The 19,059-nt window shown below is 41.7% G+C and overlaps 1 protein-coding gene across 2 annotated transcripts in view; it reads right to left on the bottom strand.

Annotated features, from left to right (window-relative positions):
* LOC138747523 (thyroid hormone receptor alpha) overlaps positions 1 to 19,059 on the bottom strand; it is a 471,266-nt gene that overhangs the window by 371,825 nt on the left and 80,382 nt on the right. The window contains exon 2 of one of the 2 annotated variants that reach the window (XM_069906806.1): positions 15,992 to 16,100. The exons of the other annotated variant lie outside the window; for it this stretch is intronic. The gene's annotated coding sequence lies outside the window, so the exon portion shown is untranslated. The remainder of the gene's footprint in view (positions 1 to 15,991; positions 16,101 to 19,059) is intronic. 2 annotated transcript variants of the gene reach the window in all.

Below are 19,059 nucleotides of genomic sequence, written 5' to 3'. Positions count from 1 at the left end.
ACACCTATACACCCACATACATACACACACACCTATACACACATACTCGCGCGTGCACACACAAACACCTATACACACACACACACTCGTGGACACATACACCTATACACACATAATCACACGCACACATACCCACACCCACACACACTCACTCACCCATACACACACACACATACATACACACCTAAACACCTGCACACCTATACACACATATTTGCATACACACATACTTGCACACACACACAAAGACCTATACACCCACACCCACTTCTGCACACACCTATACACACACACACTCACATGCACACACATACCCACACCCACACACACACACATACACACAGACCTATACACACTCACCCCCACATGCACACACCGACACACACACTCACACACACACGTACACACACACACACACACACACCTATACACCCAAAAGAAATTAATAGGCACACAAAAGGTAAGTTGCCTAAAATAATGTAGTAATTAATAATTATACATTGTAGAATGCAATCATACTTGTATAGTATAACTCTGATATCCAAAATACGATTATCCAAAATTTCTTTGGAGCTGAACTGACCTCACAGGTTAAAAAAGATTCACCCGACATGAACCTAGAACGACGATTGTCCTCGTTTCAGGTAACTTTCTTTCCATTTCTGCTTTACCTTCCCCTATTGACTTTTTTCTCCAACTCTCCCTCTCAAACTGCGTGTTGCTGTCTCCCAGCAACAAGTGGTTGGAACAATCCCTTGTCCTCGCGTCATCAAGGAGAGCAGCCTCCCGGGCAGGAGCAGGACCTTGGGCTCCCGGGCAGGAGTGGAACCTCAGTGGGGAGGTGTCGGTGATCGGCGGTGGCAGTTGGGAGGGGGAATGTGCGTAAGCGAAGACTAGGTCTGTGTCAGGCTCCAACATCGAGAACCAGGACACGTAGCCAGGACAGCCCCTGCTGGAATGAGCCCACGGGGAGACAGGAACCTGCTGACTCGCCAGTGAATGTTCCACCAGCCTGGGAAGCCTCCCCAGGAATTGGCACCAGTGGAGGGGACGTGTCGGGGATCGGCAGCGGCTAGCATTTTTTTTGATGAGAACTAAACATTATTTTAATGCTTTAAAAGCCTTCCCTTGTTGTTTGTTGCAGTTTAAACATTGATACAAGGGATTTCCTGTGTTACTGGGCTGTTTTTTTTTAAATGACCGGTTTTCCGAAAAATTCAGTCATCCGAAATAGGCCCAGTCCTGACCATTTTGGATAATTGGAGTTGTGCTGAATAATATGAAAACATACCAGTACAGTTTTATTAGCTGTGAGAGAGGGGCTGTGCCAAAATTATCTTTGAAACAATTTGCACAAGTCTACATTTGCACAAGCATTCAGGACGCACAGACTTCTGTTATAGGAAAAAAAAAGCACAACCTAAGATTTTTGCACACACTGACTACTAAAAATTAGAGGGAAAGTTGCACATGATTGATCTCCCTCAATTATTCAAGGACCCATTGAGACCTTAAGAAAGGATATGTTTGCCACAAGAAACCGTAAGAAGTATACCAGACCGAGTCCTGGGGTGGCAAGACCATTATATGGGAAGAGATGGGGGTTCAACTGTAGCCTGTATTTACAGTAAATAAGTCTGTATTTTCTGGAGTTTAAAGGTCAGAGATAAGATTTTATTGAAATAAAATCCTAAGTGGGCATGAAAGGTTGGAAATAAGGCAGATGTTTCCTTTGATTGCCAGGCCTAGAATTAGGATTAACAGTAAGTAATTTTCCTCTGAGATGAGGAGAAACTTCTTCACCCAGAGGGTGGTATTCTCACAGAGGGCTCTGAAGACCAATAACTGCACAGGAGCAGGTCTTTCATTCCACAATGTCTCAGCCGACCATGACGGCAATTTAGCTGCTCATATCCCTGCACGCAGTCTATATCCCTCCACAAATTGGTCTATAACCATTAACCACTCCAGGCCCACCAGTGATCTGTCGGCTATTTTAAAACATTTTTTTACACACTAACTACAATTGTGAATGGCACAAGGACAGCTTCCCCCCCACCCACTGCCATCAGATTTCCAAATGAACAACGAACTGCAGACACTGCCTCACTTACTCTTGTTTGGCACTAATTTATTTATACTTAAATGCAATCTTATAGCAAAACTTGCAGTCTCATGCTGGCGCAAAAACAACAAATTTCGCGGCACGCTCACACCATAAATTTGAGATTGAATTTATTTCCTACTATTGTTGTTGGTGTCTCTTACATATGTACATCGGTGGTACGTCTGCATAGCAGTTAGTGCGACGCTGTTACAGCTCCAGTGACAGGGACCAGGCCTCAAATCCTGCGCTGTCTGTAAGGAGTTTGTACAATTTCCACCAGGTGCTCCATTTTCCTCCCACCATTCAAAAAATGATGGTAGGTCAATTGGGTGTAATTTGGCGGCATGGGCTCGTGGGACGTAAGGGCCTGTTGCCATGCGGTATGTAAGTCTAAATTTATATCTGCGTGGCTGCAGAAAGCATGAACTTCAGTGCAACTGTACAGTGCATTTATGTATAAGGAAATAAACTCTCAAACATTCCTATCTATTCATGTGTCGGTCTAGATTTCTCCCAAACATTCTTATCATATCTGCTTCCACCACTATACTTGGCAGCACATTGCAGACATATGCACTCCTCTTTGTGCAAAAGACACCTCACAAATCTCCTCTACTCACTTTAAAGCTGTGCCATTTAATATTTGACAATTCCACCCTGGGAGAAAATATCTCCCTTATCTGTCCCTCTCATACCTTTATATACTCCCATCAAGTCCAGTGAACACAAGCCAAATTTATCCAAGCTCTCCTTTTAGCTGATGCTTTCTTATCCTGGCAACATCCTGGTGGCCTCTTCTGCACCTCTCCAAAGCTTTTGCATCCTTTCTGTAACTGTACACAATAATCCAAACAGGTTCTAACCAAAGATTTGTGCAAATAGGGCCTAACCAAAGATTTGTGCAGCTGCAATATCACAAGCGTTCAGATTCCAGATGGGACATACATGACACCACATACAGCCCTGAGATTCCCTTTTTCCTGTGGGCCAGGCAGAATTACCACTAATTGGCAGTGCAAAAAATAAACTGTACTCAGCGAAAACATGTAAACAAATAAAAGAACCGTGAACAGATAACGAATGTAAACAGATTGACTGCAATACAGAGAAAATAAAAGAAAATCAATTAAGTCCACAACAAAGTGTCCTTAAATGAGTCCCTGATTGAGTTTGTCATTGAGGAGTCTGATGGTGGAGGGGGAGTAACTGTTCCTGAACCTGGTGGGGTGAGTCTTGTGACACCTAGTCCTCTTTCCTTATAGCTGCAGCGAGAACAGAGCATGTGCTGGGTGATGTGGATCCTTGATGATTGCTGCTGCTCTCCAAGGGCAGTGTTCCCCGTAGATGTTCTCGATGGTGGAGATTTTTTCACCCATGATCTCCTGGACTGTGTCCACTACCCTTTGCAGGACTTTACACTCAGGGTTATTGCTGTCGCCATACCAGACCATGATACAGCCAATTAACACACTTTCCACCACACATATGTAGAAATTTGCCAGGGTTTCTGGTGTCATACCAAACCTTCCCAAATTCCTGAGGAAGTCGAGGTACTGACGTGCTTTCTTCACGAAGCCATTAGTGTATTGGGTCCAGGAAAGATCTTGTGAGATAGTGACTCCCAATAACTTAAATTTGCTCACCCTCTTCTCCTCTGAATCCCCCAGTGATCACTAGATTATACACCTCTGGCTTTCCCTTCCTGAAATCAACAATCAGCTCCTTAGTTTTACTGACATTGAGTGCAAGGTTGTTGTTGGTGGACCATTCAGTCAAGTTTTCAATCTACCAGGCAGAATTACCATTAATTGGGAGTGCAAAAATTAAACTGTAACCCCCGGTAGTGGGTTGTATAAAGGATACTCAATGTCTTGATCCTTGAAGGCAAGTATATCATGCATCTTTTTTTTCACCTCCCTAGCTACTTGTGCTGATACCTTGCATCCCAGGATCCCATCAATGCCCTGAAGAGTCCTGCCATTTTCTGCTTACCTACCCCTTACAATATTGAAGGAAATAGATTACAAGACAAAAAGGCTATGGGATAGAGCAGGAATTTGGGATTGAGATCAACCATAATGGTATTGAACATTGGAACACTGAAGGGCTCAATGAATAACTCCCGTTCCTAATTTTCTTTGTTTCTAATCAATTACATCAAACTGAGATTTACTTCCATTTTCTTCTCTCCACAAATGTGACCAGCTGAGTACCTCCAGGATTTTCTGTTCTTAAAACCTTGAATTCTTCCTCGGCTAACTGGAAGGCGCTTAGACCATTCAGTGCAGTGACCCATTGTAACCAAGAGATATTTAAAGCAAGACCCAAAGTTGTTACTGATAATTTTGTTTAAAGGAGATTTAGCAAATCTGCCACTTGGGAATGTATTGCTTTATATAAATAATAGGAGAAAAATCAAAATAAAAATGTCAATGTCAAGCATGGAGAAGTGTTAATATCAGGAGTGTCTTGCAAAGTCTAAAGCACAAAGGGCATTCATTGTTGCAGTCTGAAGTCTGTTTACTTTCTTGCTGCTTTTCTGCTATTTAGGCTGTCCTGATTTTGAAGTTGTTTTGCAGTGGGTTATTAGACTGCTTGATGATAAGTTAAATGTTCCCAGTCACACTCCTTAATCCCACACAACAGGGAACCCTTGAATAATTTCCTCTGTGATTCAGATCATTCTCATATAAAGACATTATTCAGTCAACAGTCACATATACAAAGAGTAGCATGTGCTGAAGCGTTTGAAAGGATTGTGGTGACGTTCAAATCTGCCGCGACGAACCGGCCCTGTTTGTTATGCACAGCCGGCGGGGCAGTGGCAGCAGAGATGGCGACGCATTCCCATCCCTTCTGCTCCATGACGTGAGTTGGCATGCGTGCTTGTGTCAGCGTGACGGGAGTTGGCACACGTGCTTTTGTCAGTGTGATGCAAGCGGCAGAGTGTCCACCAACATTGAGAAACATTCTGATAACACAGCAAAAGATCAGGATTGTTTTTATTTCACTGGTAAAGAGTATTCTTGTGGCACAAAAATGGAGTCTAATTTCAAATTAGACTCTCATTTCAAACTGGCTGAAAAGCCAGTGCACGAAGTTTAAATTAACATTCCTGCTGTGACCTCAGAGCTCACAGTCTGCATCTCCAGTCTGTTCACTCGTTCACGTCCCGTTCGCTACATTTGGAGACCCCAATGAGTCTCCATGTTCTGCAGACTCTCGCTACATTGATCCTGCAGCGATCAGCACTGTAGCGCTCAAGCTACCATCGTTCTGGACCAACTGGCCCTGCACCCGGTTCGGCCAGGCAGAGGCCCAGTTCCAAGTCAAGCAAATCTCCTTGGACTCCACCAGGTATTTCCATATTGTCAATTCCCTCGGCCAGGAGACCGCTGACCGTATAGATGACCTCATCCAAGTGTCGCTGGAGGAGGGTAAATACCTGGTCTTAAAAAGCCTCCTCATAACCACCTTTGGTCTCTCACACCATGAAAGGGCAGCCAGGCTCTTGCATCTCAATAGTTTAGGGGACCGCATGCCGTCCGCCTTGACGGATGATGCTCACACTGGCGGAAGGATATAAGCCCTGTCTTGTGTTCGAACAGGCCTTTCTGGAGTAAATGCCCGAGGACATTCGCCTCCTGCTCGCTGATGCCGATTTCAGTGACCCTAGGAAGGTGGCTGCCAGGGCCGATATCCTCTAACGCACGAAACATGAAAATCCAGAGGCCCTTCACGGACTAACCAAACCGCCATAACAACTGCCCCGCAAACTGAGACTGCCGGCAGAGAGGCACCCCTCCCGCCAGACTCAGAGTTCCATGGAGTCACGCCTGTGCTTCTATCACCAACGCTGGGGGTCGGACACTCATAAATGCCGTCAACCCTGCTCGTTTCAGGGTAATGAGCAGGCCAGCTGCCATTAGTGGCCACCGCCTGCTCCGTGTGTGGGACAGAGTCTCAGGTCGCAGGTTTCTGGTCATCACAGGAGCCGAGATACCACCCATTTCTCTTGAGACAGGCATGAGATCATGCGGCCACGCCCTTCGTACAGCTAAAAACTCTGTCATCTCCATGTTTTGTGATTTTGTGTTTGTGCAAAGGGACCCTACAAAGTGAAACCGGAACATCTGGACCTGACACAGCCGGTCCCTGTGCAGCAGTCACCACGCAGAGGCAGGCCTCCCACATGCCAAGTCTCCACCTGTACCGGTTCTGGGGGGTGGGGGGGTGGTTATGTGGCGACACACAAATCTTCTGCGATGAAGCTCCCCCGCTTGTTAAGTGCGGTCGGCGGGGCAATCGTGGCAGAGAAGGCAATGCATTTCCACCTCTTCCCAATCAGCTGTACTCACAGACCGACTGCACAGCTGAAAAGCAAGTGCGTGAAGTTTAAATAAACATTCCTGCTGCAACCTCAGCTCACAGTCTGTGTCTCCAGACTGTTCATTTGCTCTCCTCCAGCACGCTGCGGGATAAATATTACATGAAAAGTTTAACAAATTTACTTGGGGATTAGCTGAATGTTTTATTCTGTAGAAAAGATCTCAAAAGGAAATGTTCCCTTTATGTAAAAAGAGAGGAAATTACGATACATATTTTGTTAAGATGGTAAATAACTGAAAAATAATTATAAAACTGAAATTCCTTGGGCTGGTAATTCATTTGATATTGTACCATTCAGAACATTTTGGCATTGCCTAACCAGTTTTGCTGGATCAATGAGAAGTGGCACGGTTAGCGTAGCAGTTAACGCAATGGCGCCAGCGAGCGGGACCGGGGTTCGAATCCCGCGCTGTCTGTAAGGAGTTTATATGTTCTCTCCCGTGTCTGCGTGGGTTTTCCTCCGAGTGCTCTGGTCTCTTCCCACTGTTCAAAATGTACTGGGAGGTGTAGGTTAATGGGGGGGGGGGGGGGGAGGGAATTGGTAGGCACGGACTCATGGGCCGAAATGGTCTGTTACTGAGCTGCATGTCTATATTTTTTTTAAATTGTAAAAATCAACAAGGACCAGGCGAGTATTGAAGAAGGACTCAGGCCTGAAATGTTGGCAAATATATCTTTATCCCCTATGGACCTGGTGAGTTTCTCCAGCACTTTTCTGTTTTTACTACAATCACAGGGTCTGCAGACTTTCTTGTTTCACTCCAGGTGAGTGCAGGTGTTGTTCTGGACACAGTTCTGGCCACATGGCTGTTACAGAGTTCTGTGTTGTGTATTGGCCTATGTGTTGTGTGGTTTTATGTTAAAAAGTGAGAGTTTGCCTTAGAGAGCCAAGGTGAAGCTGGACTGCTGAGACAGTGGGAGATGGACTGAGCATGTACAGAAAATGATCTAAAAATTTCTGGACTTGGATGATAAACTACCCCTGAGTGGTGCTGTGGAGTGGAAGAAGGCCCAGAGCATGAGTCATTGTCTGGAGGTCAGTTTAGAATGTTGGGATTTCAAAAAGGATGAACATTCTGTAGGCAGCCAGAAGGATCCGGACCAAGCCAGTTGTTCCTCTCTCTGCAAGCAACACAAGACAACTATGAATTTTGTGCTCTCTCAAAGATCTTTTGGCTTCAGTTTACCAAACAAACTGAATTTTGTTTATGATCTTTGGTTCAGTTGAGATCGAAGTTTTGTGAGTCTTGAGTGTTTTGTGTCTAAGTTTTTCTGTGGGCTGGTTGGAAATATAACTTAGACTTTAATTACATATGTCATATTTAGGCTGGGGAATTTATTAGTTTTACACTGTTATAGAAATTTGCCTAGTAACCAGTGGGCATTGTTATCAAAGGGGGGATTTTGAATTAAAGTTTGAAGGTGAATTTTTTTGTTAATAAAGTAATTGTTCATTTTACCCCTGTGTGATGTGCCTTCTTTGTGGTTGCTGGTTTGATCTTGTAACATAATTTGGGGACATCGTCCGGGATCAAACCAATTTGGAAGCTTTAGGGGTGATTGACTTGTGCTTAGTTATCAGTCCACTGAGTTTGACTCAACCACCAGCTTGAAATTAAAAATAAACGGTGAGTGTATAAATCACCAGCAGAAAAACCAGCAACTATGAATATTGACCAGTTCATAACTAACCCTTCAGTAGTTAATTTAAAAATGGCGAAAAAGTCAGAACTGATGGTTATAGTTGGCAAGTTAAAACTTCTTATAGTCAGAACTGGAATGAAAAAAAAGGAAATTGCCCAAAAGATTGTTAAGCATGATGTAGGAAAGGGAGTATTTGAAGAAGCTGCATAAGAACAGTTTCCAAAGGAGAAAACTTTAGAGGAAGTAAAGTTGGCTTTCAGAAAACTAGAGTTAGAGGAAAAAAGAGAGGCAGAAAGGAAAGCCGAATGGGAAGCAGTAAGGCAGGCAGAAAGGGAGGAAAGAGCAGCCGCAAGGGAGGAGAGAGAGAAAGAATGGAAACATGAGCTAGAACTAGCTAAATTGAGGCAGACCTCAACCCAAGGAGAGGGAGAAGCCCCAAACCTACTTGCTGGTCAGGAGGAGAGGTTTCTGGTCAGTTAAAAGTGAGGTTAGTTCCTCCATTTGAAGAAGCTGAAATAGACCATTATTTTCAGCATTTTGAGAAAGTAGCTGTAAATTTAAAATGGCCACCAGACAAGTGGTCACTCCTGCTACAAAGTGTTCTTAAAGGGAAACCCCAACATGTGTACTCGTGTCTCACTGTACAACAAGCAGCTGATTATGAATTTGTAAAGCAGGCTATCTTATGAACTAGTTCCAGAGGCTTGTAGACAAAAGTTCAGGAGTTTAAAAAAAGCAGCAACCCAATCTTACCTGGATTTTGCTTATAGGAAGGTTGTGTGTTTTGATCGGTGGTGTGCTACAATGAAAGTAGAAAATAACTTTGATATATTGAGGGAAATCATTCTGATTGAGGAGATTAAAAATTGTGTTCCTGATGATATTCAAGTGTACTTGGCAGAGAAAAATATTAAAAACTTGGCAAGAATTGGCTAAATTCGCAGAGGAATATGCTTTAACCCACAAGCCTAAGCGGACACCAGGGAAAACTTTTCAAAGGAATACTGCTGATAATCCAAGTTGAGTAGAAAGAAAATCTAGAAGTGACGTTAAAGGAAGAGAGGAAGAGAAATGGGTGAAAAAATATTTGAGTGTTATTTGCCACTATTGTAAGAAGCCAGGGCACATAATAGTAAATTGTCCTGTACTGAAAAGGAAGAAAGAGTAAGGGGTTGTAGCAACTGCCTGTGTTCAGAGTGAGAAAGTTAGGGATATTTTTAAACCATGACTGAAGGTTTCATTTCGATTAAAGAAGGATCCAATCAAGTGCCAGTTAAAATCCTGCGGGACATTGGAGCAGCCCAATCACTTGTATTAAGCAACGTTTTGAATTTTGGTGAGGAGACCGATACTGGAGATGTGGATTTAATTAAAGGCATTGGTGGGAAAGTAGAGCCTATACCTTTGCATAGAATAGTGATGAAATCAGACTTAGTTAATGGCCCAGTTACGATAGGGATAAGATCAAGTCTGCCGGTGGATGGAGTTTCTCTTTTGTTAGGGAATGATTTAGCAGAGGGTAAAGTCATACCTGCAGTGAAACTCAGAAGTAAGCCATTGGTTTATGAGTCCGAAAAGGATTTGTAAATCTACCCTGCATGTGCCGTTACTAAAGCCATGTCTAGAAAAAAGGTAGAGGTAGAGAAAGTCTGTTATGATCCCGTAGTGGAGGCAAACATTGAGGACAAACCTAAGGATCCAGCTTTGTTGTTGTCAAGAGAAAAATTTATTTGCCAGACCAAAGCATGATCCTGATCTTGCTGGGATAAGAGATAAGATTCTGTCTAGGAAATTGAAACTGTGCCAGTAGGTTACTTTGTTCAAGATGGAATATTGATGAGAAAATGGAGACCACAAGTGATACTTGCCAGTGAAAACTGGGTGGTAGTAAGGCAAATTGTAATTCCCAAAACTTACAGGAATGAAATATTAAAATTGGCTCATAGTACACCTTTAGGAGGTCATCGTGGAGTGAAGAAGACGGTAGAAAAGATAAGGAAACAGTTTTATTGGCCAAAATTAATAAAGGATGTTGTGAACTTTTGTGGAACCTGTCACACTTGTCAACTGGTGGGCAAGCCTAATCAAGGACCACCAGTGGCACCTTTACAACCCATCCCTGCTTTCGGGGAGCCCTTCTCAAAAGTGATAGTGGATTGTGTTGGCCCATTGCCAAAAACCAAAGCGGGAAATGAATATTTGTTAACATTCATGTGCACAGCTTCAAGGTTTCCAGAGCTATTCCCCTGAGAAACATTAAAGCAAAGATGATTGTGAAGGCTATGCTAAAATATTTTCACACTACCAAAGGAAATTCAATCGGATCAAGGGAGTAATTTTATGTCTGGAATATTTCAACAGGTGGTGTATGAATTGGGAGCTCATCAAACTGTGTCGTCTGCCTATCATCCTGAAAGTCAAGGGTCCTTGGAAAGGTTCCATTTAACTGTGAAAAATATGATGAGCGCTTATTGCATGGAAAATAATAAGGATTGGGATGAAGGAATCCATTTGTTATTGTTTGCTGTTAGAGAGGCAACTCAGGAGTCTCTTGGCTTTAGTCCATTTGAGTTGGTGTTTGGTCATGAAGTCAGGGGTTCATTACTATAGTTGAAGGAACAGTGGATACATAATGATTTTCAATCAAATCTGTTGGATTATGTTTTCAAATTTAAAAACAGATTACATCAGGCTTGCGAGATGGCAAGGAAAGATTTAAAAACTGCTCAGGGAAAAATGAAAATTCGGTATGATCAAAAAGCAAAAATTAGGGACATTAAGCCTGATGACAAAGTATTGGTTTTGTTTCCAATGCAGTCAAACCCTTTGAGATCTCAGTTTTCAGGACCATATAAGGTGAAATCAAAAATTAACCAGATCACCTATGTCATTGAGATGCCTGATCGTCAGAGAGACACAGGTCTGTCACGTGAACATGCTTAAACTTTACTTTGAGAAAATGACTGAGGAGGAGACTAGGATTCCAATCAAGGTGCTAGTTACAGAGGAAAGTAAGGAGGAGATAAGTTTTGTGGAAGGTCATGGAGCACAGAAAGTAATAAGCCCCAGGCTGGAAAATTCTATAGTTTTGCAAAACTTAGACACCAAGTTAACGCATTTGACTGTATCAGAAAGGGAAGAAATGAAGTCATTACTTATGAAATTTAAGGATATATTCCCAGATGTTCCAAGAAGAACTACTGTGGTTTGTCATGATGTGGAGATCAGTGATGCTAAGCCTATTAAACAGCATCCTTACCGAGTTAATCAGGAAAAGAGCAGATTTTTGGATCAAGAGGTGGATTATGTGCTCAAAAATGACATCATCTGAAAATCAAGTTCAAATTGGAGTTCACGCTATGTTCTGGTGCCTAAGGCAGATGGCTCAATTAGGTTTTGTGCAGATTATCGAAAAGTAAACATGGTGACAAAGACTGATGCGTTCCCTATTTCTAGAATAGATTATTGTATAGATAACGTGGGGAAGGCTAGGTTTCTTACAAAGATTGATCTCTTAAAAGGATACTGGTGTGTTCCTTTGACAGAGAAAGGCAGGGAGATTTCTGCATTTGTTACACCTTCAGGATTGTATGTTACGCCTTTCGGGATGAAAAATGCACCTGGCACATTTCAGAGATTGATTAATGCAGTAATTCAGGGTTTAGAGCACACAGGAGCCTATATCGATGATTTAGTAATTAGTACGGATACATGGGAAGAACACATGCTTGAATTAGAGCAGTTATTTCAAAGACTGGTGGAAGCACACCTCACAGTGAATTTGCTCAAGAGTGAGTTTGGACATGCCACTGTAATTTATCTGGGTTATATGGTAGGACAGGGACAGGTGGCACCGGTTGGAGTGAAAGTATTGGCTATCACTGCGTTCCCTATCCCTATAATAAGAAAGCTCTTCTGAGATTTCTAGGTATGATTGGCTACTATCATTAAAGATTTTGTAAAAACTTTGCAGAAATTGCACTCCCATTAACAAAATTACTTGGAAAGAAAGAAAGATTTATCTGGTCAGATGCATGCCAGGAAGCGTTTCTGAAGTTAAAGGCCATTTTAAGCCATCAGCCTGTACATTTGTCCCCTAACTTTGAAAAGCCATTCTTTTTAGCTCTGGACGCCAGTGACAAAGCAGTTGGTGCTGTACTGTTACAGAAGAAGGATGGTGATGGAGTAAAACATCCTATTTGGTACTTCTCAAAAAGGTTTAACGACCATCAATGAAATTATTCAACTATTGAGAAGGAGTTATTAGCGCTTGTTTTAGCGTTGCAACATTTTGATTTGTATATTTGTACTGCTCAAAAACCATTAATAATATATACTGATCATAATCCATTAGGTTTTCTGTCTAAGATGAGAAATAAGAACAGACGGTTATTGAATTGGAACTTACTATTACAAGAGTATGATTTAATTATTACACACATAAAGGGGATGGATAATATAATAGCAGATTGTTTGTTAAGATGTTAATCTGGGTAGATATGAATCTAATCACATATTACTGTAAAATAGAGTGTTTATTTTATTTTATTTATGTAATACTTCCATTAATCGTTAAAAATTTGTTCTTGTGGACCAATTTTTTTTAGCAGGGGAGGTGTTACAGAGTTCTGTGTTGTGTATTGGCCAATGTGTTGTGTGGCTTTATGTTGAAAAGTGACAGTTTGCCTTAGAGAGCCAAGGTGAAGGTGGACTGCTGAGAGAGTGGGAGACGGACTGAACATGTGCAGAAAATGATCTAAAAATTTCTGGACTTGGATGATAAACCACCACTGGGTGTGGCAGTGGAGTGGAAGAAGGCCCAAAACATGAGTCATTGTCTGGAAGACAGTTTAGAATGTTGGGATTTCAAAAAAGATGAACATTCAGAAGGCAGCCAGAAGGTTCCGGACCAGGCCAGTTGTTCCTTTCTCTGCAAGCAACATGAGATAACTTTGAATTTTGTGCTTTCTCTCTCTCAAAGATCTTTTGGCTTCAGTTTACCAAACAAACTGAATTTTGTTTATGATCTTTGCTTTGGTTGAGATCAAAGTTTTGTGAATCTTGTGTGTTTTGTGTTTGTTTTGTGTCTAAGTTTTTCTGTGGGCTGGTTGGAAATATAACTTAGACTTTAATTACATATGTCATATTTAGGCTGGGGAATTTATTAGTTTTACACTGTTATAGAAATTTGCATAGTAACCAGTGGGCATTGTGATAAAAAGGGCGATTTTGAATTAAAGTTTGAAGGTGAATTTTTGTTAATAAAGCAATTGTTCATCTTTACCCCTGTGTGATATGCCTTCTTAGTGGTTGCTGGTTTCATCTTGTAACACTGTCTACATCATGACGTCAAGAGCGCTCAGACCCTGTGCCTATTTTTTTTGCATCGCCCAGTTGGCACCCTGAATGATTAAGCTGATCACTATCAGCTGCGATAAATTCAGATGAGGGAAAGGATCAGAGCTTGAAAAATCAAGGTGCAGAATCAGTTTGGGGGAAGCTCAGAAAACACGGGTGGTGACATTCCTCCCAGCCTGTCTCAGCAGTCATGGTAGTACAGGGCAGAGTGCAACTTGGGGAATTAAAGGGGCACTGGGAACTTTACTCATAGATGGCACACAAACTAGCAGTAATTTAGGGTGGCACAGTTCGTGTAACATTGTTACAGCGTCAGCGACCAGAGTTCAAATCCGGCGCTGTCTAGAAGGGGTTTATATGTTCACCCCCTGTCTCTGCGGGTTTCATCTGGGGGCTTCAATTTCCTCCCATTGTTCACTACCTCCCACTACCGTGGGTGTAGGCTAATAGAATATAATTGGTCGGCACGGACTTGTAGGTCGAAAGGGCCTGTTACTCTACTGTATGTTTAAATTTATGATTTCATGTTATGTATAATTCATGGTTCTCTAGATCAGTCTGTTGAGAAGCCAGCTAGAGAACAGCCTCATTTACTGGAGATCTAGTACTGTGCAATAAGAATGATTAATTAACTGTCTGTAGTTTAGGTGCTTTTAGGAACATGATCATAATATGGCAAAATGATTGAAAGAGATGTAGTTTAACCCAAAACTAAGGTCTTAAATCTAAACAAAGCAAACTCCTAAAGCATGAGGCATTGATTGTGGTACATTCGAGGCAAAGATCGTTGGATAGCTTGATATTGAAGGAATCATGGAATATGGGGTTAGCACAGGAAAATGTAGCATCCTAGTGAATGTCAACATATGTATGAGGGTCTGAATGGCCTACTCCAGCTTTAAATTCTTTTTTTCTTCTGTTATTACTTCTAGTAGCACCTCTGCAATGACTGCATCTGGACATGTCAGGATTTGGTCCAAAATGCTGCCCCTTTTTCTGGAAGACTCAACACAGGTTTTGCAGCTCTTACTGACCAAGGGTGCTTCGACAGGAGGGTTCAGACTAAGCAGAGCAAAATCATTTGGTAAAATAAATCAGGGCACAGCTGGAAGATGCGGGGAATGCCAGCAAATTTGGTCATTGTTTACACAGTCGTCCAGATGTGGCCCTTACATGCTGCTTGAACACTTTGCTGATCTCCAGCAAATTCGGTTTTCTTCATCAACATTCAAGTTACCCCAAATTCTGTTTTTTTTTAAAAATCAATGGTGATGCTCTTCAACAGTTTTTTCCATAGTTCTCATAAGGATCTCAGTTGGTTTCATTTCCTACTGTGACAGAGTATTTAGAGGTGGTTTGGGATGAATTGCTAGAGCAGCTTGCATACAAACACATTTTAAAACACACAATATTTGCAGGACTTTTGCAGAATGCTTTTTTGCAAAGAGAGCAACAAAGCTGCAGCATACAGCTTGCCTGGGAGAGCATGTGATTTTTGCAGGCAGGGAGAGAACAGTTTTGCTCTCAGAGAGGGAGGGTGTGAAACAGAGTCACAGAAATTAGTTCCAGGGGGACAAGCTGGCAAACTTTAAAAGGCTGTCTGGTCAAAGGAGAAGACTGGCAGTGTGAAAGGTGACCTGAAAGAAAGAGGATCATCTGTAGAACTCTGAAAGGGGCAAGTTTCATCAGCAAGATTCATTGAGAAGGAATCAGTTGTGGATGTCCTGGAAAAGGAATCTCTCTCTGAAAACCAGCAAGAACCCTCCTGAGTGGTAACCATTTGCCTGTGCACAGTACAAGAATTGCCTGCAACCAGTGAGATTGGACTGTGATCCAAAGAACTTTTCTAATTTTAAATATACATTACACACACCTGCGCTTAGTATGAGAGGGGGCATTAAGTAGGTTAGGTAGGTTAAGTAAGTTGAATTTAATTCTGTTTTCTTGTCCAAATATAATTAAAAACTACTTTTGTTTAAGTAACCCTGTGTTGTGGTGCATATCCATTGCTGCTGGTGTTTGGGGTCCTCTGGACTCCGTAACACTACCCTACAGCTGTTAATCCAAACAATCGTTTCAGAAGTTACACACTCTCCTGCCAATCATTGCCTGCTACTTCATATGTTTCTCTCTGGGATACAATTCTCCTCTACTTTTTATTTATTCATGGGAATGTAGACAGGGCTGGCAATGCCAGCATTTCTTGTCCAATCATAAGGGCCCCTCAAGGACTGAGGAGACACTTAAGGACCCACAACTTTGGTCAGTCTGGAGTAATGATTAAGGAGGACCAATTTCCTTCCCTGAAGAACACTGTAGTGAATTAAAGCAGTAAATTTATGCTTCCTATTACTGAAGCCCTTTCAGATTTATTCCATTTCTTAAATGAAATCGCCCAGCACCACGGTGGGATTTCACAGGGTTTCAATTTCCTACAACTGACGGCTACAATTAGCCCTTTCTTGTTTTCTTGTTTATTATTCCCATTCTCACCAGACTCTGAGTAGACCTTTTACATCGCCCTTCCGAGATTTCTTGAGGAACACAAAAGCTGCAGTAGCTTTATTCTTGAGCTGGATGGACTCAGTAGATCAGCCAGAATCTGTGGAGAGAAACAGTCAGTCGATGTTTTGGGTGGCACTCTTTACATGCGAGTCTCACAATGCTGACTGGTCATTTCTCTCCATTCTCTCCACGGATGGTGCCTGATCCATTGATTCCTTCCAGCATCTCAACATTTATTCTCTGGATCAGCCATTCTCAACCTTTCTTTACCATGACCCCACTTCCCCCCCACCCAACCTGAGGACTCTGATCAAGGTTTATGTGTCTCCTTGCCCATGAAGAGTCAAGTTTTGGTTTCTTCTGTACTTTTTTCCTACTGTCTAAATGAAAAACATTTTCAAGGTTTGGAAAGAGAGGTGAAAGGAAAACAAGGCTTTTACTTACTGTATATACTCATGTCATCGTTTAATTTTTTTTGGACCAATTTTTCAGGTCAAATTTAATGGGGTCGACTTTTACACAGGTTACACAGGACCATGGTAAGTAACTGCTGTTCAAGGCATCGGGAGTTCAAATGGCCGGGAGTGGGTGGTAAGTCCACCTTCAGAGCGTTGAGAGCTCAAAATGCTAGGCAGCTCGGGCCTAGGAGAAAGCCTGTGGGTGGGGTGTTGGTAGCAAGGATGGGAAGACTGGAAGGGCCTAGGAAAGAGTCTGTGGCTGAGGCATAGGGAGCTCGGATGGGCATGCTGTCAGGGTTGAAATTTGGGGGGGTCAATTTTTACAAAGGTCATTCAGAAAACATGCAATTTTGGGGCAAAAAAAGGAGGGGTCGACTATATAAATGTGCTGTGTGCATAGGGCCCCCATTGAGAATGGCTACCCTAGATTTCTATTCACCATGGGCCATCGAAGCTTACAAACTTACAAACCGTCTTGACCTGCATGAAACTTCCCTGCATTTTAACTCACATTTTTAATCCTCTCTTATCAAGTTCTGATAAAGGGTCTTCATCTGAAGTGTTAACTTTCTCTTTCTACGGGTACTGTCTGAACTGCTAAGTTGTTTGCAGTATTTTCTGTTTATATCTTAGGTTTACAGCATTTTAAGAAAATTTAGATCCTACCTCTTTTGATCATCTCATGTGTCTCTGCAAAATTTGTTTGGTAAATTTTGCAGCGTGAAGATGTGCAAGAATTTTGCCACATAAATGCAGCCTCATGACATTGCCTGTTCTCAGAACTTAAGCAGATATTGGGATGATAACTTTTTAACACAAAACTCTCTTGAAATGCAAGGGTTGCCAACAGAAGAAATCAGCATGACTACCTCCCTCTGCTTGCACAGCACCTAAAATCCACAGCATGTTGCAGCCTTAAGGTGCCTGCTAAATGCAACCTGTCTTGCAACTGAATTTGACTTGGATCAGAACAAAATTCATTGTCAGGAACATGTCAAGAAATTTGTTATTTTGCGGCAGCACTACAAATGCAAATTGCTGTTGTTAATGTTGATATCTCTATGTTGTATAGTAAAACGTGTCATGAAATCAATGCATTTCCATGTTGTGCAATATCTTCCATCAGCTCCTAAAGCTTCACCTAAGAAGTTCCCAACATTATCTCCCACAGAGCTGCAATTATTAATCCCAAATAATGACCTATTATTCCAAAACTTCTGTAAAAGCACAGACTTAGAAGCAGAATGAGCCAGGCTCTGTTTATCAGGTTCAGACTCATTAGCACAAAGAAAGTGGCCCAAGTTCTAAGCAACATTTTCCTTCAAATCTCATTTGAATGCTTGGGATTGGCTTCCTCCATAGCACAAGGCCGTCAAAAGTATCTGAATAAACCTTGGTTTTTATAATATTTTATCCAGAGGATTCTCATGGATTTTTTTTCCATTTGTGCTCCTATTTTTGCCAGTACCTAAATTAAGAGAAATTGAACACTGTCCCAGAAAATTGTCAAAATTGCAAGTTTAAAAGGACCCAGAGTAAATTAAGTTACATCCTAAGAATCAGCTCAGGACTAACGCAGTGTAATATTTTCCATTTCCCACACCAGCCACAATGAGGCCTCTCTGCAAGAGCTGCCAACTTCATTCATACCAGCACAGTGAAAATTTCCTGCTTCTTCCTTCTTTCTTAAAAATGTGTGTGAAATATAATGGGTGTGCAGGAATTCAAATCTGCTGCTTTGGGGAGGTAAATGCCCATGTTGCCACAAATTCATTTTGTTAATAAGGTGATTTTAAAAAAATTATAAGCAGAACATTATGCCTGATTGTCATCCAACCTTCTCTATACCACTATTCAAGCTAGTATTTCACAAGAGACACACAAGAGACTGCAGATGCTGGAACCTGGAGCAAAGAACAATCTGCTGGAGGATCTCAACGGGTCGACCAGTGTCAGTGGGAGAAAAAGTGGTCAACGTTTTGATCAGAAAGTCATTTGTTTTTCTAACACTTTAAACAAAAAGTCCCATTCTCCCTATTAATTGCTTTTTTCTGCATCTAATGCCACTGCTATACTCAAATCTCCGCTTTTCTGAGCCAAATGTGTTAAACTTATTAATCTAGCTACATTATCTGCTGATTTTCTCTTTTTGACAAAAATTGTTCAGTCCATATGAATTAATTTTGGTAAAAATTTATGTCTCCCACAGACCTGCAATTATTAATCCCAATGAATGACCTATTATTCCAAAACTTCTGTAAAAGCACAGACTTAGAAGCAGAATGAGCCTGGCTCTGTTTATCAGGTTCAGACTCATTAGCCAAATTTAGTCTGTTAGCCAATACTTTTGCAACAATCTTATAATCTGCATTTAACAAAGATATAGGTCTGTATGATGATGGTTTTAATGGGTCTCTATCTTTCTTTAATATTGCAGTAATTATTGCAGTAGAAAAGGACTCTGGTAAAGATTGGGTTTCCATCACTTGTTTCATTACCTCCATAAATGAAGGAATCAATAAATTCTTAATTATAAAATTCTGGTGGAAATTTATTACTTTGCAATGTACCTAATACTTGATTCACTTCCTTTGCTGT

This window comes from Narcine bancroftii, chromosome 12, assembly GCF_036971445.1.
Source record: "Narcine bancroftii isolate sNarBan1 chromosome 12, sNarBan1.hap1, whole genome shotgun sequence".
NCBI classification, from domain to species: Eukaryota; Metazoa; Chordata; class Chondrichthyes; order Torpediniformes; family Narcinidae; genus Narcine; species Narcine bancroftii.
Note: the sequence above shows the minus strand (reverse complement) of the source record. Positions and strands in the feature narration are given on the sequence as shown.